We start from the raw sequence: 27,200 nt of genomic DNA on the forward strand, positions 1-27,200 counted from the left end.
TTTTCATAAACCACTTGAGAAGCTTTTAATTTGAATGATGTAATATAAATAATTGTGATACATGCTGAAGTCACATACTGACTTCATCATTCTAGCACATAAATCACAACAATGGTAACAATTAGTTATATTACATTTATTAGTTATATAAGCATTTTATTTGCTCTTTTGATGTGCTACTACTGACACAAGACAGCAAATTAAATTTGCTAATAAAAACAACAAGAACTGTAAAATTTATTTTGCCACAATGCACTCTGGGAGTCAGTGGGTAGCTATGCCATGAGAATTCAACTTAAAATAATTGTTAAAATACGTACATTTTTAGAGCAACCAGTTTCCTCAGAGTTTTTAAATAAATTCAACATAACCGGTTTTTAGAGTGCACAATGCATACACTTTACAGCATGAATTGTGGTAATTCATATTTAAATTATACAATTGTTTGTATTGTTTCAGTTATGTTTATAATAAATAAATACATTTTCATTTAGGGAACATGATTAAGTAGCCCTATTTAATATTATTTTAATACATTATTATATTATATTAGATAAATTTGTCAGATCAGTTGTAGAATCAGGAAATTCTACTACTAAATATTATACACCCTCAGCTTTTATAGATATATGGATATATGTATGACTCAGCTGTCATGTCCTCTCCTTTCCTCAGGATGAACTGGATCTCACAGACAAAAACAGGAAGCCATGTTTGCTTTGCCTGCTGAGAAAAATGGCAGATCTATTGCAGCAAGAAAAAGGTGAGTCCTTCACAGCATGATCATTAAAGGTTTTTATGTTACTGGATACTTTTTTATTTTGCATTCTTTGTAAGAAAGAAAATAATTTTTTTGCACTGATTTATATTTTTCATTGTGAGACAATGAAATGAGAAATGAAAAATCTGAAACCTCTGAAAATAAACAACACTTATCACACACACAGCCTCTCCCTTCCTCCTTTGGAGACTATCCTTTTGAATTCCATGTCTGTGGTCAGCCACTTTCAGGATATTACTCTCTTTAACCCTGATTACAGAGGGAGAGGAGACATTGGATTCTTTCAGAAGCCTCTGTGGAATACAAATTTAAACAAATGGGTTTTAGCCGTTTCAAGGTTGTTTTTATGGAAGTGGTATTGTTTTAAAAGGACCTGCAAAATGAACAACAGCTACTTCAGTTCCTGTCTGAAAATGTTATATTTGATTCCATTATATTGTGGCGAGGAAGCACAAGAGAAACAGGTGAGTGGAAATCCCCGGAGGGCGTATTTATTAAACAACAGCAATACGTGAGCAGTGAGTTCGGTGAGCACAGCGGTGAGTCCGGTGAGTGCAGCAGTGAGTCGTCTTCCGTGTTTCCAGTGCTCAGAGTAGTGAGGGAGTCCACGGTGAGGTAATGGGAAATTAGCTCAGGTAGGCCCGTCACGGTGTGGCTTCTGGGAGACAAAGAGAGAGACAACAGGTTAGCATCCAACTCGAGTCTCGTGGCTCACTGAAGCCGCCGCCTGGCCGGGCTTATCTGGCCCGCGGCTGACGAGCTCCAGGTGCGGTGAATCCGTCAAAATATCTACAAAGTCTTATATAAAGCTTAGGTCCATGATACCCACATGCTTGTGAGGTAGGAATTATAGGTAAATTGGTTTGCATTGGATTATAGCTACTAAAACAGATCCTGGAACAAAGTTGTCATCAGTTGAGGATCTCTTGATGTTCCTGCAATCAAAAATGATTTCCTCTTACAGCAAAAGTTTAAAAAGAGAGAAAAAAATGATCAAACCAAATCCAGGCAAAGGAAGCAGATCCAAACAACAGACGTCTTGGAAAAAACAAGTTTTAGAGAATTGCAGTAATAGAGAATTACCATACAAACCCACCACATGACCTGCTTAAAATGCACAGCAGTGTAAACGGAACAAGCAAAGCTGTGTGTTTAAGGAAGCAATCAAAAGAAAGTTCTGAAAATTGGAGCTATTTTTCTGGGGCTCACTGTAAGAGAAAACTATTAAGTAAATATCTGCACAGCCTTGAGATATCACTTGTTCATGACCTCAAGGTCTTCAGTTCTTCTGTTTGTTAGGAACACTGTTTATTCACTTGCCACTTATGCAGATGGCTAAAGCATCCTTTAGATTCTTTATTGCAACAGACAGCAATTCAACTGTTTTCAATAAGAAGGTAGAGTTTACCCCAAGTTCATTCATTTCTTAATCCGAATTTCTGTGTAGTGCAAGAGTTCTGATTAACTATTTTCATGCCTCTGTAATAGCATTTTATTTTTTTATTTAAACATATCTTTTATGTTAAAATAATCAAATTCTAAATAAACATGGAAAGCTTTAAAGACAGCAATATTATTATTTGATATTTGTTTATTAATTTTGAATCTCCAAAAAATCTGATATTGTTTTAAAAATCTATATTATTGTATTAGCTCACAGATTCCGTTGTGGCAGTTACCAACTACAAGGTCTGGTTCACTGACTGAACAACAAATAAGCCAATATCTTGCTGTGGTCTACTGAACAATCATTTATCAGACGAAAATTCTGTACTACTTAAAATAGAATCTTTATCCTGTGTTCATTTCTTAGGAACAAGAGGACCCCAACAAGCTTGCTACCAGCTGGCCTGATTACTATATTGACCGCATTAACTCCATGGCAGCTGTAAGTACTTCCTTTATGTTTCAAACATGTACAACAAACTTTTGTACCCTTTGTGATAAAATCAATTTTGATGTAAATTAATGTGGAATAAAAATTAATGCTGAAATAATAATAAATGTATGCTAGTAAAATGTCATTCATTTACATCGTCATGAATATAGACTGCCAAAATATAATCATTCTATAATGTCTTTATAGAACTGTTATATAATAATAAGCTACACTGCAGATGTAAGCTGCCCTTAACAACACACATTATAGTGATTTTGCAGATGCTTGTTGGTTATTGTCAGTGGATTCCCAGCCTTGGTCTAGTACATCATGTCCATGCAAATTATCTTCATTATTTATCTTAAATGCTTTAGCAATCAAGGTCTTGATAGAGAAATATGATATGTCTTGGGTTATTTGACTGTAACCCTGTTCCCTGTAAAAGCGGGAATGAGATGCTGCACTCTAATGCTAATGAGAACATTCTTTGTTTGACTGGTTGTTGAAGCATGTCTGTCAAACACGCCAAAGTTCGGCTTATATAACCTTGGTTAGCCATCAAGTGTTAGACTGTGTTCTAGATTCTTACATGTGGGCTTTTTAGGTCCAATTATTAGCACTTCGGTTTTTTCAGAATTTAGCATTAAGAAGTTATTCATGATCCAGTTTTTTATATCGACTATGCATTCTGTTAGATTCTCAATTTGTTGTTTATCACCAGGCTGTGCTGAAATATACAGCTGAGTATCATCAGCATAGCAGTGAAAGCTAACACCATGTCTCCTGATAATATCTCCCAAAGGTAACATGTATAGGTTGAAAAGTAACGGTCCTAGCACTGAGCCTTGAGGAACGCCATATTTCACGTTGGACCAAGTAACCACCTTGAAAAACTCTTCATATGCTCATCACGAGAGGAGCATTCTAAGGTGGTACTCTCCATCTTGGCAGAAGAAAGAGAAGGAGTATCTTCCGTCCATTCAGAAGAAGCGTGCTTGAGACGCAGACTAGAGAGCACACCTCAAGCAGTTTGACATGCAATCTCCAGGATTGTGTTGAGGGAGCAATGGCTCACTGTTTCTCTCTGAAGAAAGCTAGCCACACTCAAAGCACTTTGATTGAGAGGAGATCGCATTCTCCCTTGAGGCTGAGGACAGTGTGTTCTTCCCCCACCTCTTTTCTATGCCATTTTTTCAAAGAACGATAGCTTTCTGCTTTATTTATTTTTCTTTCTTTCTCTTTCTCTTTTTTCTTTCACACTCACACACACACACACAATGTGGTCCTTGAAGACAAAGCCTAAGGATGGCTCAGTTGGGGCCAGTTCTCCTCTGGCTGTATGACAATACATTACCATATTTATGCGTTATAACTAAATTAAACGATTCAATAATATTTAAAAGGTTTCTTGCCAATACTGTGTCATACTTTGTCCTCATTCCACCTAAAAGTTCTTTGAAATCAAAAAAAAAAATCATTTTCTTTCGGAGGCCAATATATCCAAAAATATTGAGGAACATAGGACAAATATAAAAAGAAGACTGAGCCCTTGATGGCAAGCCATACACGCCTATATGATCTGTCCACAAGGCTCATCTAGGTGTTCCGGTTTCCGATGAAGATCATCTCTTGGTGCTGATCTGCCATCTGATCTGGATATGAACTGAGAAACAGAATAAGAAAGAAACAGATATTACAATAAATTACATTCTTTTATGATGTAACAAGCTGTTCTAATGCAGACTAAAAATCCTACAATGATTTTAAATAATAAAGCTTATTAGTGTGTTATGTGTAAGTCAGGTTAAAGAGATGGGTCTTTAATCTAGATTTAAACTGACAGAGTATGTCCGCTTCACAAAGATTATTCCAGATTTTGGGTGCTGAAATAGGAAAAGGATCTGCCACTCGCAGTCGATTTTGATTATTCTAAGCATTATCAAATGCCAGAGTTTTAAAAACGCAGCAGAAGTACAGGACTATAATGCTATAAGAGCTTGCTCGAGTGTTTAGGAGCTAAAAAATTCAAGGCTTCATAAGTAATTAACAAAATCTTAAAATATATCCAATGTTTAATAGGGAGCCAGTGCAGTGAAGGCAGAACCGGGTTAATATGGTCATAATTCCTGATTCTAGTAAGGTCTCTAGGCTGCTGCGTTTATCAAAGCGCACAGAACAACCATGTAGTAAAAGCATTACAATGGTCTAATACTGCATTTGACATTGAGAGCATAGGTCACAATTTAAATATGTTTTGGGATGGAAAAACAAAGTTTTACAGATGCTACAAACTGGTTTTCAAATGAAAGATTGCTTTCAAACAGCGCAACTAAGTTTCTAACTGATAAAGAGGAATTAACGGAGCAGCCATCAAGTGCTAGACTGTGTTCATGATTATTACATGTGGGATTTTTAGGTCCTATAATTAGCACCTAATTAGCATTAAGAAATGACTTGTCATCTGTTTTATATTCACTGTGCATCCTTTTTAGTTTTTCAATTTGTTGTCTTTCATCAGGCCGTGAAGAAATAAAAAAAGTTTCATAGCATAACAGTAAAAGCTAATACTATGTCTCCTTATAATATCTCCCAAGCATTCCTATCCCAGTGTTCTGTGGTGTTTGCCCTACAGCACCTGAGGGAATTCAAGAGGGCATTTGCCCTGACGCTTAAATGGCAAAGCTTATGACTGGGAAATGTCTGTCTGTGAGACTCTTTTGAGTATTTTTGCCTGTTTTTATTTAGGACAATAACTCTTCTAACTCCTGATTGATTCTGGGTGTGAGGGTAACTTCATAGATAGGGCTCCTTAGCCGCTCAGTGGGGGATTTCTGCCATTCCTCTTCCTGAACCTATCCCAGCATGTTCCCTGAATGGCACCTTAAATACCACTGTCTCCTGTACAACTCCTCCTGTCTCCAGTCTCGTTGTGTCTGGCAATCACAATGAGGTGATTACTCTGTACCTTATTGATTCCTTGAGTGCCCCCACTATCTTGGTTGGCTTTGGCATGGCCCTCACATAGATTGGTCTAGTAACTCTGTTTTGCCTTCCAGACCCTAAACATCAATTCATTGTTGAGGTGAATGCCTCTGAGGTCGGAGCAGGTCCGGTCCTCTCACAGCGGTTGCACCAGGATGAGAAGGTGCATCCCTGTGCCTTCTTCTCGTACTGCTTCAGTTCCTCTGAGCAGAATTACAACATAGGTAACTGGGAGTTGTTAGGCTGGCTGTCAGGCTGGTTTAAGGAATGGCTTCACTGGTTGGAGGGTGCAGCTCAGCCCTTCCTGGTCTGAACAGATGGTCTGAGCTCCCGTCAGGCTTGCTGAGCCCTCTGGTCTGGTGTTTTTGCACTAGAAAAAGGCTCTTGATCGTTATTCATGGAATTGAAGTTAAAAATCACAAACCTTTGACAAAAGATGGCGCTATACCTCGCTTTATTGACCTATTGCCAGTCTCTAACTCTAATTAATACTGATATGTGTGGTATCTTTTTTTTTGTACAACTAGCTTCACATTTCATCAGAAAAAGCATTCTGAAAATAACACACTTCCTGCTGCTAGTTGGTAGCACTATAACTCCTAATAGTCACATCTATGTGATAGGCATTGTACAACTTAACACTCCCTGAGGTTTGAAAATCAAACTATGTATGTGGATTTATTAGACACTTCCTGTTTCTCATTTCTTGCTATAACGTCATCATTGACTTGCCATGGGCAAACCATTTGAGATCAAAAATTCCTTCGCATTCCTTAGCATCACCAATGTCTTGAGATCATGTTCACTGAATAGGAAATTCTCAGAGGAGTATATACATTTTTAGTGCATGCACTTTTCTGAATAACCAACTTTCTGTTTGGCAGAGCCTATAACATACAGCATGAAAGTTGTTGGGCCTCTAAGGGCCATTAGGATTCCAACATATATACCAGCTTTCAAGAGTTTAAAATGTTGAGAATAGTGGGAAAAAAAGAAACCTTAAAAAAACAATACAGGTTTGACAGTGGGGCCTAATAAGGCAGTTGTCTATGGCCTGGTTGAGTTAGTTGTTAAGTTAGTAGTGTGCTGTCACAATATTCAAGAGACAGTTTCACACATCTAATACTGTATATCGATTAACATGCACCAGTTTATATTCATAGACAAAACTGACTTTTGTGTTACTATGTGTCACGGTTGTGGTTAGCAGGAGAGCACACAACTAGCGTAAGGGTAAATTAAACGCTTTTATCTACTCAGAGATGAAAATAAACTATATAATTACTTCAGAATGCAGCAGCACGGCTGGTCTTCATTGAGCCCAAAAGAGCCCATGTTACATCTCTCTTTATCTCCTTACATTGGCTCCCGGTTGCAGCTCGCATCAAGTTCAAGGCACTGATGCTTGCATATAGAACAACCACAGACTCAGCACCGGTCTACTTCCACTCACTATTACAAATCTACTCGCCCTCTAGAAGTCTGAGATCTGCTAGCGAGCGACGCCTCGTGGTACCATCTCAAAGAGGCTTAAAATCACTCTCCAGAACTTTCTTGTTCTCTGTTCCTGGCTGGTGGAATGATCTTTCCATACATAGCCGGAATGCTGGATCTCTGTCAATCTTTAGGAAACAGTTGAAAACTCACCTCTTTCAGCAATACTTGACCTCATCTTAAAAAAAAAAAGAAAAAAGAAAAGAAATTCTCACTTCTCCTTCCCCTTGTTTATTCCTTCCCTTTCTGTCTTGTACTAATTTGAACACTGCCTGTGACTTGGTGTTACAAGCACTTACTCTGTCTGTTTGTCTCTCAAAAAAATGAATCGCTTGATGTACTCTCAATTGTAAGTCGCTTTGGATAAAAGCATCTGCAAAATGACTAAATGTAAATGTAAATGTATAATTACAGGCAGGCAGGCAGGCAGGCAGGTAGACAGGACAAAACCACATGCACATAAAGACGAGATTGGACAAACAGAACTGAAATCACAGGACTTAAATATTCAACGGAATTACTTAATAAACTACACACAGCTGAAGACAATAAAGACAAATTAACTAAAGTGGGTTAAACGGAACACATGACAAACAACAAAAACAATAACAAAAAGTCCAAAGACGTGACACTATGACATTTGACACAAGCCATCTTGCAAAACCTTATTTAAGAAGTTTAAACTGACAAGGTTTTATTTGTTCCATGAGCTGCAAAGCACTACAATATTTTACATTGGCAGAGAAGTGCAAAACAAATTACAATTATGAAAACAAAATAATAAATCACATATGCAATCTAAAAAACAAGTTAACAAATTTGGAAAAAAAAACACACAAGTCAGAAAACACGACAAACCAGATAAACTGAAAAAGGCAGGTATAGTTAGAGAATGGATTACTCACTGAACAAAAGATCAAAAAAAGATATAAACAGGAGACAAGATATAGTACAGCAGACTAGTAGTACATACATCCACCTCAGCTGGAGGGACCTGCTTGATTGCATCTTTGCCAGGAGGATAGCAATCTCTCCTCACAAGACAGAAGCGTTCCAGGCTGCCACAGAAGTCTTAAAAATGCCCCTGAACCTGGGAGGTTGGTGGGCGAATTGGATCACATAGCCGAGCCGAGGTGTCCCCATAAGCCAGCAAGAAGGGTTAGGGAATGCCATACGCATGCCCAAGCTCCTTGCAAGTGGCACCATCAGAGTGGGCCGTGATTTGTTATCAGGACAGCACCCAGAAACCAGTCGTCAGCCATGAGAGGCTCAGGGCAAGGTGGCATGTGACACCTCGGCAGTCCAAGCAAGCATGGCTAGCTTTTTGGTCTGACCTGGCTGAAGCTGCAGCACTCCTCAGCTTACGATAGACCATGATCTTTTCCTCATGAAATGAGCGGAGTGCCCTGAATCGGCCCTACCGAATCACTTACAGCAGAAAATTAAACCGGGTGAGGACCAGAAGGTGATGCTATATCCTAAAGGATGGAGTGGCAGGGTTAAAGTGCCATCAGAAGCAGGGCCTCACAATGAGTGTTGTTCTAAATACTCAGACACTGAAGAGAGCACTCGCCACTGTCGTTCAAGATCAGGAAACAACCACACCCAAATAGAAACAGCCTAAACTGCACTTTTAAAAAGGTTTGAAAAGGCTGTGCACAGAAATTGCTCTTTAGGTAAGACACTCAGGGGAATCACCAGAACGCCTCTAATTCTGTAATGAATGCTACCCAAAACAGCTTCTGCTTCAGCTTCTCCTCTTTGTTTGTGTTGCACTTCAAGCTCGTAGTTAATGGACTGTGCTACGACAAAATCTAATGAGTGGTTACACCTGTTGCTTATTTATACCAGCGTGTGGAGTGGCTCAGGATTAGTTAACCACTTGCCAAATTTAATTTGCCGTTTTCTCTTATCAGAGCTAATATCAGAGCCCAATAATTGAAAAATGTTGTGTTATTTCCCATTAGCCAGAAAAATACATTTTGGAAGCAAAATAGCTCAAAAATCTCACAAATGACCATTAGACTGGACGTGGTTTTATAGCTTTTCTGGATCATTCCTTGACTGCTTGTTTTCAGTTTTATATATTTAAAACCACAGTAAAAGTTTGAAAAAAGATCACCTTTATTTCAGATGCAGACACTATTTGCTTTTGATGAAGAGGAAATGGAGATGAGAAACAAGGTAGTAGAGGATCTAAAGACAGCCCTCCGGACGCAACCAATGAGGTAAGAGAATGCACTTTTCTAGATTGGGATGTCCCTGCAGTCTGTGGGGATTATATTATATTTAATATATAAACTTAATTTAAGCCCATGCTGTCTTTAGACTCTTACTTAGACTCTAGATGAAAGAGTCTTTTTCATCTCTGCTGGTAAACAGAGCTTCTTCTTCTCTGAGTCACAAAGAAAAATGTGTAAGCTGTCAGTCACACTGTACTCAATCACCTCGAAATTAAAGGCAACTTAAATGGGACTGACTGTTATATTTTTTGTAATTAATCCCCATGTTGTTCCAAACCCATCTTCAGAACACAATTTAAGATATTTTGGTTGAAAAGCTGGAGGATTTTGACTGTACCATTGACTGTCATCTAATGAACACTGTCAAGGCCCAGAAAAGTATGAAGGAAATAGGCCATCTGCCATCAGTGGTTCAATCTAAATTGTATGAAGCGAAGAGAATACAAGAATGCACTTTTTCAGTTCAGATTAAAGTGTAAATACATGTAGAAAACATGTATTATGTTGCGGCTGACAGAAGTATGCGGTTTGCATGCAGTAGATACTGTATGTTTTGTGTAAAACATATACTATAGGCAGATTGAAGTTATTTCTTTCATACTTTTCTGGGTTTATTACTTGGCAGTCAATGGGACAGTCAAAGTATTTTTTGATGTGTTTTAAATTAAGGGGACACTTAATTTCTAGGAATCAGTTTTTACTTATATTTGTGAATTTGAATCTTTTTGAAAAACGTGTGAATGTGTATGCAAATCATGTTGAAAATGTCATGAAATCATGGCCTAAGATGGACACAACTCAGGCAACTTGCAATATAAAAGGAATTAAAACATTTTTGACTATAAATAGAAGTAACCCATCAAGTAATTTGACAGCAGCTAGCTGGGTCTCAAATGTAATCCACTGATGGATATGGTTTTGAGGCTTAAAGGTATTTTTTTCACCTCATTAATGCAAATGCAGTGTTTTAAGCAGAAGGGAATTAAAATGTGAAATACAAGTCAGCCAAGTTCTTTAAATCTAGAACTTTTTACATCTAGAACACTTTACATTTGTTAAAATAAGTCAATGTAAATTAATATGAACAATACATTACATTATTTATTCTTCATTTTTGTGCTTTTAGCTTTATTACAATAGCTAATTTACGGCTTTAGTCATTTTACACTGTTATAAATCTAACAAGTGCCACAATTAGATGAACATCAACATTTGTCATGCAGTAATTGACTCTGTCCAATATCGAAGAAGGTGCAAACACTCTCTATCAAGCAAACCTTATCTTCAATGTTATTGCAGGCTTTTAAAAAAACAAATCCTTTGCAACAATCTGACGTAACCTACAGTAGTATAAAGAGATAAAAGTTTGCTTTTTTCGGATCAGGTTCAAATAAAAAAGAAAAGGTTACAGTTAACACTGTACATCTGTTTACTCTTGTCAAATAATTTTCTGTAAATGCCATTTGATTCACAAACAGTTTTTTCAATCAAAACATTTTTAACTACTTTAGCTAAAATAAGATAAAAATGTAATAGTAAGTTTTTTTTTTTTTTATTTGTTAACCCCCATCCATCCACTTTCTTCCGCTTATCTCCTGTGCTGGGTTGCGGGGGCAGCAGTCTAAGTAGGGATGCCCAGACTTCCCTCTCCCCAGACACTTACGGGGGAAGACTGAGACACTCCCAGACCAGCCGACATAATCCCTCCAGCATGTCTTAGGTCTTCCCGGAACATGCCTGGAACACAGGATTATCTCTAGTCATTACCTCTCAACCTCCCACACTAACTCAGATTCACCTGGTTGCCCGTTTATGCAACATTGCAACAGTGTTTATTGTCCTGTAGCAGCAACAGAAAGCTGTTGTCAGCAGCTGAGGAGATCTGTGTTGAAATGCTGTGTTGAAATAGGCTTGCTGCAAAGCCCCATGAAAAGTAATACTACTTTCTTGACTCGTCATCTCTTCATAGACATACCTTTAGAGAAAAGTCATCTTTACGGATTAAGATTATAATGATTTTTTTTTCCATTTCGTTAAGTGGTAATTTGAAGCTTTCTACAGATCTATTTATCTTATGTCTTTGTGTTTTTCCCTGAGTTTCAATTCATTTTGTCAAATGTTCCTGTTCTTGACAAAAGGCATCATGCAAAAGCGCATTATGTTTGCTTTTTTTAACAAAAAATTCACGAACAAAAAATACTTCTTTTTGTATTAACTTATTAAAAAAATAAAGTGAAAAATAAAGTCTTTACATGCATCTTTGTGCCGTTTTGAAGCACTTAGCATATGTGAAAAGTAAAAAAAGTTGGTATATGTGTCATGCTTGATGAAAATAAGAAAGTTCTTTAGTGAAGGGGCTTGGCACGTGGTAACAGAGCTGAATATCACCCCCAAAAGTTGGCAATGGTCGTAATGAAGTTGCTTGGTCTGCACAGGAGTTGGTAAGATCATTGTCCTTGTCATGAAGAGTTACCAGGTTTTATTTGACTCCTTCCAACAGGACGATAGCTGAAATGTTATGAAATTTCACATACCCATTTCAATTAAGACAATGTTTGATATAAAAGCAACATTCTGTAGAAGTAGTCCTCATTGAAATGAATAAATAAATCAGTCAATCACTTTTATTTATATAGCGCTTTTAACAATACAGATTGTATCAGAATACTGAACAGTTTCAAATAGGAGAATACAATGATAGGGATGTATAATGTCGAGATTGAACATTTTGTTATTAAATACAGAGATGGTATCTGTAATCAAATTGACAAAAATCACTAGAAATTAAGTGTCTCCAAGTAAGCAAGCCAGAGACGACAGCGGCAAGGAACCAAAACCCCATCCATACAGAATGGGCTCATCTAGGTGTTCTGGTCTCCGATGAACATCATCTCTGGGTGCTGATCCACCAACTGATCTGTATACAAACTGAGAAACAGAATAAGAAAGAAACTAATATTAGCGTAGATGCCTCTCTTTATTATCTAGAACACAGTCACTTGATGGCTGCTCTGTTAATTCTTCTTCATCAGTTAGGAATCTAGGTGTGCTGTTTGACAACAATCTTTCACAACAACATGTTTCCAGCATCTGTAAAACTGTGTTTTTCCATCGTAAAAATATATCTTAATTACGACCTATGCTTTCAACATCTAATGCAGAAATATTAATTCATGCGTTAATGACCTCGAGGTTAGATTATTGTAATGCTTTATTGGGTGGTTGTTCTGCACGCTTGATAAACAAACTTCAGCTAGTCCAAAACATGATCATATTAGCCTGTTTCTGTCACTTCACTGGCTCCCTATTAAACATCGGATAGATTTTAAAATCTTATTAATTACCTATAAAGCCCTGAATTGTTTAGCTCCTCAATACTTCAGCGAGCTCTTATCACATTATAATCCTGCACGTCTGCTGCATTCTCAAAACTCTGACCATTTGATAATACCTAGAATATCAAAATCGACTGCAGGTCGCAGATCCTTTTACTATCTAGCACCTAAACTCTGGAACAATCTCCCTAACGGGAAGCAGACACACTCTGTCAGTTTAAATCTAGATTAAAGACGCATCTTTTTCATCTAGCCAACACATATAACACACCAACACACTTTTATTACTCAAATCCGTTAAAAGGTTTTTAGTCTGCATTAATTAGATCTGCTGGAAACAGGAACACTACTCCTAAAACACAATGTACTTGTGACATCGTAAAAACAATGGCATCTACGCTAAAATTAGTCCTGTTTCTTTCTTAATCTGTTTCACAGTTTATATCCAGACTAGATGGTGGATCAGCACCCAGAGATTATGTTCATCAGAGACCAGAACACCTAGATGCGCTTTGTGGACAGATCACCAGATCCTGATGCACACACACACAAGCCATTTACACTATCTGACACAGCTGTGTTTAAAATTTAACTGGAAGTTGTGAGGTCCCCTTTTCCTGCAGAATGGAATCAGGAGGCCCTGGTCAAAGGTCAATGCGTGTTCGGTCTTTTCTTTGCATCTCGTTAAAAATCACTAATATTTATTAATCTTTTGGGTTTCCAATTATAGTACTGACCTTATACATAATTTTATTTGACTCAATCTTTCGTGATTTTATTTATATTTATTAAAATGTAACTGCTGATCCCTCTAGTTGTGATTTAAATTTGGATCATTAATTAACTATAATATTTCCTAGTTTTGACTTATTGTTCGTTTAGAGTCTGGGTCGCTTAGAGACCTTGTTTGGCCAGAACAGACTCACGACACATCTGGGCTAGTCCAGGTCATAGTCAGAGGCTACCCCTAGATCGCTTACCTTAATGCAGCCATCTCCTAGATAGACTCAAAAAGAGTAATTTTTATGCGTTCCCTAAGTAATAGCATGCTAAGCCAGTTTGGTGGTCAGAAGTCAAGAAGTCAAAAATGTGCCCCGGCTCCATCCATTGATCGTTGATCTGGCTCACCCCACGCCAACAATGCGGAAAACCTCAGAATTCACTAACCTACTAGAAAAGTTATTTCAGACAATATTATAAGTTAACCAAGATTGGCGTTTATTTTATCAGGCAAGAATAGTTTCCAAATTGGTATAATTGATAAACATTTGCACAACTGATCAGCAGTACAAAAATAACACAAAACAAAATAAAACAAACTTAAAAGGTCATTATACCTGGTCTTTAAAAAGTACATAGTGTAGTGTATGAGGACATACACCACACTACGGGCCAATCTGGCTACGGAATCGCGCCTTGTTGTGTTTTGTCACTTTCCTTATATACTCAGACCAGACAAAGAGATCCCAAATGTAATTGTAAAAACCTTTTTGGTGTTTAGGTTCCTGTGCTCCAGGGCCACACCTGGCTGGAACACTTTCAGAGACCCAAAAGGAGGACACACCCTTCTCAACAGAACACAGTTCTACTAAGTTCTTAATCTTTTCCATAATATAAGTGATTACTGTGATATTGAGACCAATTTACCAATCACACTGAGACCTTTCAAATGACACCAAACATGAAATTGAAGAACCATAGGTTCACAAGACACATGACATATAATGCCTTATTCCTAATGAACTTTTAAACCATCTCTTTTTGGGCAGAAGGAGGGGAAGCAGGAAGAGCAGAGGTGATGAGGGTGTCATAAAGGCAACAGGGGGGTGGTGTTGTTTACACTCCTTTTGAAGTCCTTTTGTTCCTTTGAATTCCCTTCTCAGATTAGTCTTATTGCATTTACAGGTTTTGGTTCACCTCCTTACAAAGTTAAGTGCTGTGCGTCCGGTCAGAGAGAACTGGCCCCAACTGAGTCTGGTTTCTCCCAAGGTTTATTTTTTCTTCATTCTGTATGGATGGGGTTTTGGTTCCTTGCCGCTGTCGCCTCTGGCTTGCTTTGTTGGGACACTTAACATCTAGCAATTATCGTTGAATTTATTACAGAGACCGTCTCTGCATTTAATAACAAATTGTTCACTCTCGTCATTATACATCCCTGTATAGACTCTGTATAGACAACAAGACTCTGATTGGTTGAAATCGTCTCGGGTTACTTGACTGTAACCCTGTTCCCTGAAAAAGCGGGGCGAGATGCTGCGCTGAATGCGCTAATGAGAACGTCTTTTGTTCGACCGGTTGTTGAAGCACATGTGTCAAACACGCCAAAGTTTGGCTTATATAACCTCGGTCAGGTGACGTCACCTGATCACGAACACCTGGAGGTTATAAATAGATGTGGCGCGAAACATCCTCAGGTCAAATTTTTGTCTGAAAGGACGTCCAGTCACGCCCACAGTGCGGCATTGAGCGCAGCATCTGCTTCCCGCTTTTTCAGGGAACAGGGTTACAGTCAAGTAATCCGAGGCGTTCCTATCAAAAGCTACTCGATGCTGTGCTGAATGCGCTAATGGGAACGAGAATACCAACGCCGCCGCACTAGGGAGTGTCTGGACCCCAGCGTTGTGTAGTGTGTGCGCGCGCAACACTGAAGAGGTCTCAGACATTACTCTGGGATGTCGACTCTCAAGGACATGCGAGCCGGAGTAGCATGGACATCCAAACTATAAAATCTAACAAATGTGTGCGGAGAGGACCAACCTGCCGCATCACAGACTTGCTGCAAGGCGCCTCTTGCTAAAGCCATCGACGATGCAACCCCTCTGGTTGAATGAGCTCTAACTTCTAGAGGCGCAGTTTGACCACGCGCCTCATAGGCTAGAGGCAATAGCATCTCTCACCCAGTGTGACATAGTCTGTCTAGTGGCAGCCGCCCCGGTTGCGGCCACCATAGCATCTGGCTGCTCTGACTTACGCCACTGGCTGGTGCACGGTGGGCGTAGATCTGGAGAAACACGTACTGGACACAGTAAGTGAAGTTTCTCCTGCTCCGGTGTCATGAATGGCGGAGAGCAGAAGGCTTCAAGGATGACCGGTTTATAGTCGAGAATGGAACTTTCGGAAGATAACTAGGGTGAGGATGCAAAATAGCTTTTACCAGCCCAGGGCAAAATCTAGGCAGGATGGCGAGACTGACAGAGCCTGCAAATCCCCAATTCTCTTCAGAGAAGTAATAGCTGTTAGAAAAACCATCTTTGGGGTCAGAAACCTGACAGGCGCTGACTCTAGTGGTTCAAAAGGGTGTCCACCAAGCCTTCAAGCACTATAGGCTAGATCCCATGAAGAGAACTGTCGCCCCTGCTGGGCGGCCTCAACCTCTTAGCTCCTCGAATGAAGCGAACAACTAGAGGGTGTTTCCCTACGGAAGCCCCTTCAATCAGAGCATGGCAAGCCTGAAATGGCGGCCACGTAAGTTCTGAGAGTATTAGGATGTGTGCCTGAGGACATTTTCTCTTGCAGAAACTCTAGCATTGAAACAATCTGGCAGTAAACTGGGTCTGCATGGTGTGTTTTACACCAACTTTCGAAAGATGCGCCATTTCATGGCATATGTTCTTCTAGTGGAGGAGCCTAGCGCTAAGAATAGTCTCTATTACATTGGCTGAAAGGCCAGCATCACTTAGTTGGTCCCTCTCAGGGGCCAGGCGTGAAGATTCCAGAGCTCGGGGACGGGGATGAAATATTGTCCCCTGTGCCTGAGAGAGAAGGTCCCCTCACACCGGAATCGCCCACGGCGAGCCGTTGAGGAGAGATATTAGATCTGAGAACCATATTCTGGTTGGCCAACAGGGCGCTATGAGTAAGGGCGAGACCCTGTTGACGGACCTTGGCTAGGACTCCGGGAGCAGAGCAATCGGAGGAAATGCGTAAAGGCGCATTCTGGGCCACACATGGGCCATCGCGTCCAGACCCAGGGAGCTGGATGAGTCAGAGAGAAAGTAGAGGGGACATTGTGCTGTCTCCTGTGAAGCAAAGAGGTCCACCTCTGCTTCCGTAAAACCTTTCCCAGATTTGACTGACTACTTGGGGTGGGTTTCCATTCCCCATGTGTCACAGCTTGTCTGGACAGCAAGTCTGCTCCCTGTTCATGTGACCGGAAATATAAATCGCCCTGAGGACAGGAACTTGTCCTGCGCCCAAAGCAGAACCTGCTGCGCTTTCGTTCAAGCGGCGCGACCGCAGTCCGCCCTGGCGATTTATGTAAGAGACTACTGCCGTGTTGTCCACCCGCACTGGGACATGGTAGCCTCTCAACTGCTGGAGGAAGTATTTCAGGGCCAGAAATACAGCCTTCATTTCGAGAGCAATTGATGTGCCATTCGAGAAGATGACCTCTCCAGATCCCTTGGGCTGGACGGCCATCTAAGACCGCTCCCCAACCCGTGGTGATCGTCTGTCATTAGCATCTTGCGACGACAACACGGGACCTAGAGTGGGACCCAAGGTCAGAAACCGGGTCTGAACCACATAGATAGGATGCACGAAGCCCTCGACGCGTAACCCTTATTTGCCTCTGGGGATTGGCCCTTGGATGAAATCCCTGGCTCTGAGCCACAACTGAAACGGTCTCATGTGCAGGAGGCCCAAAGGTATCACTGTTGAAGCAGCTGCCATGAGACCTAGAACTCTCTGAAAGTGATGAAGAGTGACTTTCTGGCCTAACTTGATGCTCTTTAGGGTGTTTAGAATGGATTCGAGCGTGCAGGAGACAGCTGTGCCTGCATCGTGGTCGAATCCCACACGACCCCCAAATATGTTGTCCTCTGAACAGGGAGAAGCGCGCTTTTCTTGGCGTTGAGTCTCAACCCCAGCGATCCGAGATGAGCTAGGGCGACATCCCGATGTCGAGCGCAAGCTCTTGAGACTGAGCCAGAATCAGCCAGTCGTCTATGTAATTTATAATGCGGATGCCCTGGAGTCGTAAAGGAGCCAGAGCTGCATCCATGCATTTTGTGTATGTCTTGGGTGACAATGCTAGGCGAAAGGAAGAACCCGATACTGGTAAGCTTAGCTGGCGAACCTCAGGAACTTCCTGTGTTGTGGCAATATTTCTATGTGAAAATATCGTCCTTTAGATCGATTGTCACAAACCAATCGCCCGGTTGGATTTGAGAAACAATCATTTTTATTGTTAACATCTTGAACTTGTATGTTCTGAGGTGATGGTTCAATCCTCGAAGATCTAAAATCGGACGCAGCCCCATCTTTCTTGGGAACGAGAAAATACCGGCTGTAATAGCCTGACTGTCTGTCTGGTAGAGGAACACGTTCTGGGCCCCTTTTTCCAGCAGAGTTTGCAACTCCTGTATCAACAAATGCGCTCGTTCGGTTTCACGGAAGTGAAAATCACGCCGTTGAAACGCGGAGGGCGATATGCGAACTGAATCCTGTAGCCTCTTTCTATGGTCTTTTGGACCCATGGGAGATATTTGGCAGAAGCTTCCACGCTGCCAGCTTCTCTGAAAGGGGCACTAATTTTGACACCGTTTTGTTGGGGTTGTTAGATGTTCGCGTCCTGAAAGCGTGGCAGGAGGCGACGAACATCAACGTTTGGTTGGAAACCATTGCTCCCCGAAACACCACTGGCGGCGGAGATTGAACAATGGCTTCCTGAGGGTGCCGGGAAGGAGCATTTATTCTCTGTTGGAATTTTTGCGCCCCTCCCGGGAAGAGGCACCCCACGGTGCTGAGTGCACCAGCATCAGGACTTCTTCTTTGCGGAGATTATGCTCCGCAGGTCCGGATCTCCTTGAGGCGGACTGTGAAGCGCGGCGAGCCGCACCCCCAGTCTCTATGAGGGGTGCTCGGCTCGCCACACTGTCCCTCTGTGCCTCACGCCTCAAAGGAACCGGACCTGGTCGGGACCGGGTGGCCGACGGTCCCGACTCTTGAGCACGGCGGGGAAGAAACCTCACGAACGCTTCCTCATAGCGTTTACGCCTCCCGAAACCTAGTGGCGACGGCATTAACTGAGTCGCCAAATAGGCCGGAAGGCAAGACAGGGGCATCAAGGAGGATGGCGCGGTCTTTGTCCTTGATGCCCGTGAGGTTGAGCCACAGATGTCTCTCCATGGACACCATAGCAGCCATAGAACGGCCGATGGCACGGGCCGTCTGCTTGGTCGCGCGGAGAGACAGATCTGTGGCTCGGCGCTAGCTCTAAAAACGCCTCTTCATCTATGGACCCGCCTGTGCTCAAGTCCTTCAGCAGATCAGCCTGGTGCGCCTGCAGGACCGCCATGGTGTGCAGGGAAGCACCAGCCTGACCCGCTGCCTGAAAGCTTTCCCCACCAGCGAAGATGTCATACGGCGCGGCTTGGTGGGGAGGGTCGATTTTTTTAGGGGCGATGAAGTTCCAGGAGAGATAGCCATGCCGCGTCTCTTCCACCTGGGGCATCATCGAGTAGCCCGATGCCTTCGCATCCACGATAGTCGAATAAATCGACATCGATGGCACGAAGACACGGGACGAATAAGGCTTACTCCCACGGCGCACCAACTCCTCGTGGAGATCGTCAAAGAAGGAGAGACGTCGCTGAGGCCCCTCCCCGGCCACCCGACAGAAATCTGTCGTCTGAGTTTCGGCGCTTGGGTTCTCTCGCTCCTGGGGCCAGTCTAGATGTAATCTTTCGACTGCATGAGGTTACCACCTCGAGTAGCTCCTCGTGCGCTTTATTGTCGCGGGAGGAGCTCTGGTGGCACTTTCTGCTTCCCCAGAAGCAAGAGATGAAGTCTCCTCGGTCCGTTCAGAGAAGCGCTGGGGCGCGATAGAGAAAGCGGACGCGAGGGCTTCGCGATCCGGCGAGGCGCGAGAGAAAGGGGCTGGTCCGTCTCACGCGGCTCAGCCGGATCGACACGTGATCCACTCGATCCTCCTTTAAAAAGGCGAGGCAAGCGCGAAGCACCTTGATGGAAAACAGATCACAGTGCTCCTTTTCGCCTCGAGCCGAGGATCGCGTGCTCTTCCCCAAGCACTCGAAACAAAAGTTATGACGATGCGTCCTCGGAGAGCTGCCTCTGGCACGGAGGCAAGCATCTCCTTCCTGATGCGTCATACTTTTTTCCTTCTCTTATATATATTTTATATATATACTTCTTTTATTTAGTTATTTTATTTATTTATTTATTTTTCTCCTTCTTCCTCACACACACTCACACACAATGCGGTCCTTGAAGACAAAGACCTGAGGATGTTTCCGGCACATCTATTTATAACCTCAGGTGTTCGTGATCAGGTGACGTCACCTGACCGAGGTTATATAAGCCAAACTTTGGCATGTTTGACTACGATGCTTCAACAACCGGGTCGAACAAAAGATCGTTCTTATTAGCGCATTCAGCGCAGCATCGAGTAGCTTTTGATAGGGAACACGACCATCCAGAATTTTCTAACAGAATAGAGAACGCGAAACAGACTACTTTTACTCGTTTATCAACAGAAAAGCTCTTTGAGGTGGATTTTGAAGTGTTAATTTTGAAGACAACAAGCTTTAAAAGTGAGTTTTGACAGTTTACGTTTATATTAACTTCACAAGTCATAAATGTTTCAGCAACTCAATGTAAAATTAATGGCTTTGTAATGGGTTTTAGCTATTTGGATAAATTTATATAACGTTAAAAAAATGTTTACGCAGTGAATGGATTTAGTATTGAATGATCACGACTACATATATAATATGGCATTTGCTCAACAGTGCCCACTGCAACTATTAAATATTAACGATTAACTATTAGGCTACATAACAGAAGACTTGATGGACGAAGACGCATCAGCCATTAACAGAATTTTCAAACAGCGAAGAGCGGGATGTAGAGCACCTATCTACAAGCGCCAGCACAAACAGACCTTCCGCTTCTTTATTAACAGAGGAACTTCATATGCTTAAGAGAAGCTCAACTCAAATTATCAAACAAAGAGAGGAGGAAATTCAAAGGTAAGATTTTGTAATAAATTATCCAAACCACTTGCACATTCTTATATATTTCATGCAGTTGTGTACTTTACGTTATCTCAAAAGTTCTCTCTCGATTTGCAAATTCAAAGAAATTCAAGATTTAAATAATTAACCATCCTTGGTCATTGTAAGCTATCAATGACACAATTTCAGCTCTTCTTCTTCTTCTCTTGGTTAATGGCAGATTGCAAACAACCTTTAGGTGCATACTACCACTTAATGTAATTGTGTAACATAATTTGAGTGCTCATATTCTAACTTATTAATCATTTGTCATTTAGAAATTTAAATAATGCTTTACTTGTATTTCTTATCCCCTCTCATCTCTTCTTCTGTTCCTAGTATCACCATCAGGTTTTGAAGCACCTGTCTTTCTGCTGTTAAAATACAGCAAAATATGATATGTTGTGTATTTTCTTTAACCCTGCAGTTCTCACAATTCTCATTATTCTTTTTCCCCATTAAAAACATGGAGCTATTCAGTCTTGTGTGATCTACTCTCAGCCTTTCTTAGTTATTACTATTTCTTCTTGCCTATTCCTTCCTCTATAATTTTTGATATTAACAGAATTTTGAATTTTATAATATCCCCTTCCTTTGTCTTCCTCCCACTATTTCTGCCATTTTTCAATACTTTTACTTTTAACTATTGCTTTTCCCTCTAATTTCAATGCTATCCTTGGTTTCCTCCTATGAATGCTAAGACACGTGGACAAATATGGAAGTGACTCTTTTTTCTGCATTTTACCGTGTTGCTCATTATAACTATTCACACATGATTCTGTTGATTTTATGAGTGGAATAATCAGAGGTGTTCAGATTAGTCATCAATGAAACAGTGCTGAGTGTGTGCCCACGCTAGACAGGCTTACTGAATTTTTACTTGAGAACAAGGCAAATTGGGAAATGCATGTTCTGTGTGATCTTTTAGTCTCTGTTTTTAAAAGAATGTGATTACCTGATTCTGCCCTATCTCATATACATATAATTCATTATATTAGAGAAGTCTGAAACTCAGCAAATGTGTCTAACTTTTAGATCACAAAGATGATGGAGAAATGTTTAGTGCTGGTGTGGCGGGAGGGGGGAATCGTTTTTAACAGCAACGCTTAACTCAAAGAAATCCGACTACGCCACCCTAGGGATTATTCCCAGGGAACAATTATAATTGGACACAGGTTCGGATCCCTCATAAGAAGTTAGGCCAGACACTTGGGTAGCATATAAAAGTATAAAGTTTATTAATACATAAACTTTAAAATACGGGGGCAAAAAGAAAAAGCACCGCTTCAAAACAAAAGAATATGAATACAGAATTAATCTAAGGTTGAGGCCCTAGAACAAAATCACATACATCCAGCAGGGCTGAGGCTTCCAGTGGCAAGAGGAGTTCGGTTTTACGATGGCACACTTCCACACACACACCTGTGCACTCAGATCACACTACTAAACACTCAGTGTTACACAGCATACCAAGAACCACCACCAGAGAGAAATCCAACCACCGTGGGACCCCAGCTCCTGCAATGAAGCAAAAACAAAATAAAATACAAAATTACAACAACATCAACCTCAAAGTATGACAAACAATACATTAAAGCCACGCATGACCACAGGGTACAAACAAAGAAAAACCAAAAGACTTAAATCAAATACAAAATCAGGGTTACATCCAAAAAAGTAAATTTAAACCAAACAATTCGACCAAGAAAAGAAAATAAACTAAATTCACAGAATGAAATGGAACAAAACAAAAGACAAGTGTAACGAATGAGAACAAGGAATTAAAATTGAATTCCCCAAATTCAATTTTAAATATTGGTAGCATCTTTACAGTGAGAATATTACGCGCAATAAATAGTTATGGGCACCGGTTTGTCACTCATGCCTTCCGCACACAATAATGGGTACAGGAAATCATGCCTATTTTGTGCAGTAACAACAATGATACCTCCGCAAAGCATGTTAACAGGTTAAAAACACCAGCTCGGAAGAATGCACATTACCTGAAAGGCGGACAGTCATCAGCTCCACTAATTCGCAACAATGCAAATGAGACACTATAATGGTACACAGGAACACTTTAAAAACCACATGTACTCAACGGGTCCTAAAAACATCTACCAGTTAAAGTAGAGCGTGCTTACCTGCAGCTAGTCCACACAAACAATGAACACGGGCGGAAAAATCGGACGTGGCCTTTTAGTGACAACCAATCCAGCCTTAAATGGATTGACCCAGTCCCTGATAGGTGAAGACTGATGTCAATCACTTAGTCCCGTCACACTGGTCTCAGGGCACAGCTTTTTGTGAATCTTGTAAGTAGTAAGTTACAAACCTATACCTATACAAATCTTTAACAAGTTTTCATCCTTAACTTTGAGGCAAGTATCAATACAAAATGAGTAAAATTGAAATAAATTAACATTTTCCTACTAAAATTAAATTGAATTAATGCTAACATAGTCTTCTGCGTTCTGCAACACAAACACATCTTAGATTTAACTTACGTTTCATGAGCTTTACCATAAAGAAACAAGTCATTCACATTAAATATGATAGAATCTTGTAGTGTAGTATTGTCATATGTGTATTTTGCATTTATATGCAGGTGAAGACTTTCTACTGTTGGGAAGATGCTATTTCATGCCCATTTGAAGACTTTGAAGGATCAGAAGACTACCAGTATTTCTCTTTTGCCAATGTCTGTACAATGGAAGCTTATTGTTAAAGGGTTAGTTCATCTCAAAATCAAAATAGTCATTATCGCCTTATTCCACACACCTATTAATTGAAATTCCTAAATAAAAAAGATTGCAAAACGTCCATATGAAAAATCCATATAAAAAAGTTTATACCAAGTTTTCTCACGACTCAAGCATTTTAAATGATGACAGATTTATACTTTAATTCTCATTTAAACATTTATCAGTACACACATCAGATATGGTAAAACAAAATACTTGGAAAAAATGTTTTTAAATTGTGAATAAAAGTTCAGTTTGTTCATAATATACAGTGGTTGAGTCTCCTTAGAAAAGTTGGGACTAAACTGCTCTATTCATATAACTTAGTTGTACTACTGTTTTTTTATTTTAAAGCATCAAAGTTGCAGTTGTGAGGAGTGGAGGAAAAGAAATATGTCCCATTTCTTTCAAAAGATCTTTGTGTTTCAAGAGAAACTAAAGTCTTTTGGATTTGGAAGACATAAGGGTGAGTAAACAATCAGAACAATTTTCTTATTTGCATTTTAGTTGTTTAGTTGTTTCCAGGATTGTAAGTTCACCCAAAAAATTAAAATTGTTATTATATGCTCAACCTTATGTTGTTTCACACTCCTAAGATCTTAGTTTTTAACTTTTGATGAAATCCAAAATCTTTCTGTCTTTCACTGGTAGCAACACAACTTTCACATTCAAGATCCGAACTTTAAGAAAGACATTAGGCTAATACATGTCACTCACATCTATGGTTTAACTTTTACCACGTATTTACAAAATAATTCATCCAAAGTGCATTATTGTGACCGTGTCAGCTCTTGTGTGAACACAAGAAGAATGCATTTGGTGCTCTTTGGAAAGTGCATTGCAGATCAATGTTTTTGTAAATAAATTGTTTTTTTTTTTTTTGTGCAAACGTGCATTCGCTGACATTGCTTCATTAAATTGAGGTTAATGAGTCACATGGATTACGTTAATAAGGTCTTTCCTACTGTTTCTATGTAAGTTGCATTGCTGTTTATGGAGGAAAGAATGCTATTAGATATTATCAAAATATCTTGAAAAAAATCCTCCTGTGCGTTCTTTGTTTTTATAGCATCTTCTGCATATTTATATATATAGTTATGTATGAGGCCCCCAAATGTCCCAGTGTAAAAGACTGATCTCTAAACAATACAGTCAATGTTGGAAAGGGTTCAAATATGCAGAATATGCTGGAAGAACAGTAGGCAGTGGAACACAACTATTACAGAACAGTTGTGGATCATCCAAGATGTCTTGTGAGAATATATAAATCTGTGTTATGTGAAATAGCTTACTCTGGACAGTATTAAATAAACAATAACATGAGGCATTTCTCTGATCCCTCTTATTTTTGTTAAAATTATCTACATTTTGCATATTCTGAAAGGAGTATGTGAGCACAACTGTATAATCAGGGTATGTTTGTAACTAGTCAGTGTGATTATAAATGCAATCACTTTACTTTTGTCTTTTCTAATACAAATTATTCATTTAGTTCCAGGAAGAAAGAGCCACACCACATCCCACTGTGTTGAACGTCTGACTGGATAGAAGTCTTCAGTGAAAAGAATCTTCAGCATTGAAAAAATGGAGGATCTGAAATTTGCAGCAGTTGAGGTGGAGGATTTTTTGTAAATGACAAATAAATGCAGGGATGTTGTATGCAAAGTGGGAGGAAAGTAACTAACATTTGTAACATTTTAGTGTCATTGTATTTTATGTACTGTAACATTTAACTTAATTGTATTGTGAAATTGTCATGAATCGCACCTCTGTGGCTCTTTCCTGATGTTCAGTCCTCTCTAGAGCACTAGCTTTCTGAACTGCATTTCCCTTAATGCCCTTACCCTAGTCTGATTACCTGCCCAGGTGTACCTGCATTAGATTAGCTAATTAATTTGCACTCAAATGCTCTATCATTGCGAAGTCTTACCCTGCCCCGCTGGTAATTCTTAATGTTATTTTCCATTGCCTCTGTCTTTCCATATTTCAATGTCCAGCTTTGTCTGTTTATCATTTATTCTGATTGTTTGCTGCCTGCCTGTTGACCCTCTGCCTGTGTACCTCAACCTGATATTATCTGCTAGCCTGGACCCTTGCTTGAATCTCATTATGATTCTGCCTTTGGCTTTGACATCCTTGTTATTGTTGGCTCACGGCAGCAACACCTCCCACTATGACCAAAACAAATCTAAGCATTAACCCGCATCACCTCGACTTTCTTTGCCTGAGAAGTCTGATGGAAATCCTCACTGACGTGTAAGGGTTTTCTGCTTTAATGCTTGCTCTTCATCAATCAACAGTCTCACTTATATCTCAAAATGACTCTGCTGTGTTTTTTTTACTGACTGGCAGTGAGTTTAACGCCATGTGGGAGGGCAGACAAATGACTTTACCCTCTTATTCCGATTTCTTACGCCAGTTCAGGAGGTTGTTTGAACACGCGCATGAGGAAAAGAAGCCGGAGAACAGCTTCTTTCTCTCTAAGGCAAGGTAATCATACAGCTGCCGATTAAACATTAACGTTTCGCACTCTTGCAGCGCAAACCGGATGGACCTCAGAACCCCTGAAACTCATGTATCGCAAGGGTCTCAACACCAATCTACAGGCCAAGCTCGTTTGCCATGATGAGGGGAAAACCCTCATCGAGGTGTCCCCATTTCACAACCAATTGAACTCCCTGCCGCAAACTCCCTGAACAGGAGAACCATGCATCTCAGTTACACTTGTTTGAGCTCAGAAGAATGGGAAAATCGATTGAGGAATCACCTCCGCCTCTACTGCGGACAGTCTGGAAATCTGCGAGCCTCATGTCCTCACCTGACCCCATACGTTCCAGAAACGCTGCAGTGAGTGTTCCCCATTCCTCCGAATTCCTTAATCTGCCCCATTCTTCTAAGGTGTAATGATGTATGTGTAAAAGATTGATGACTTAATTGATTCTTGGGCTTCTAGGAGTTTGTGGATCTACACTTTGCTAAGCCATGCTATTTCTCTCCTTCCATGTAATCCCGGGTGACAGTATGGCATTAAATGGACGTCCATTGGGATCGGTAAAGATCAACTTTGTCACTCAGAGATCACGTCTTCAGAAGTGCCCAACATAGGAAAGGCTTCATTCTGCGTTATGGAAACTCCATGATCTAATGTCCCCAACAATTGGATTCTCCTGTAATACCGGCCAAATAATAGGACCTGGTGGCGACTTTAGTGAGCAGGAGAGCTACTATATTACCTCCACACACGCCCATATGACTGCTGCTATTGAGCTCACCAAAGGTGCTCTACCTCCTAGAGGTCGTATTTTTGATCCCAGTCCCAAGTCCTAGAGCCATGAAATTTATATTTGGAAAGAACTGCTGAAAGGTTTCATTCGACCCTCAACCTTGCCAGCATCATAGGTTCAGGTTCTTCTTCGTCAAGAAGGACAGAGGTCTTTGTCCATGTATTGATTTCTGCAGTATGAATGACATTAATTGTGGAGAGTATCGTTACTTTGCCTTATACCAGCCGCCCTGGAACAACTACGCCAAATACTTCACTAAATTGGATCTGCAAGAGAGCCTGCCAATCACGATCAGAATCTATAGGAGGAGGAGACGAGTGGAAGACGGCATTCTCCATAACCACAGGACACTTTGGAGCATCTGGTGCATGCTGTTCGATCTCTCCGACAGTACTTGCCATGTTTCCAGGCGTTTGTCAATGAAATCTTCTGGGACATGCTAA

At 40.5% G+C, this 27,200-nt stretch overlaps 1 long non-coding RNA gene across 3 annotated transcripts; it reads left to right on the forward strand.

The window, feature by feature from the left end:
• The first annotated feature begins 731 nt into the window (after positions 1-731).
• On the forward strand, positions 732-26,153 carry LOC122334879. Of its 3 annotated transcripts, XR_006248821.1 has the most exons (5): positions 732-763; positions 2,595-2,669; positions 9,270-9,364; positions 20,639-20,705; positions 23,338-23,359. It is a non-coding gene; the product is annotated as an uncharacterized LOC122334879 (long non-coding RNA). The 3 variants fall into 3 exon arrangements; XR_006248822.1 differs by lacking the exons at positions 20,639-20,705; positions 23,338-23,359 and adding an exon at positions 26,012-26,153; XR_006248823.1 differs by lacking the exons at positions 20,639-20,705; positions 23,338-23,359 and adding an exon at positions 20,506-20,531.
• The last annotated feature ends 1,047 nt before the right edge of the window (positions 26,154-27,200 follow it).

The sequence above is a fragment of the Puntigrus tetrazona genome, unplaced genomic scaffold, assembly GCF_018831695.1.
Source record: "Puntigrus tetrazona isolate hp1 unplaced genomic scaffold, ASM1883169v1 S000000664, whole genome shotgun sequence".
Lineage (NCBI taxonomy): Eukaryota > Metazoa > Chordata > Actinopteri > Cypriniformes > Cyprinidae > Puntigrus > Puntigrus tetrazona.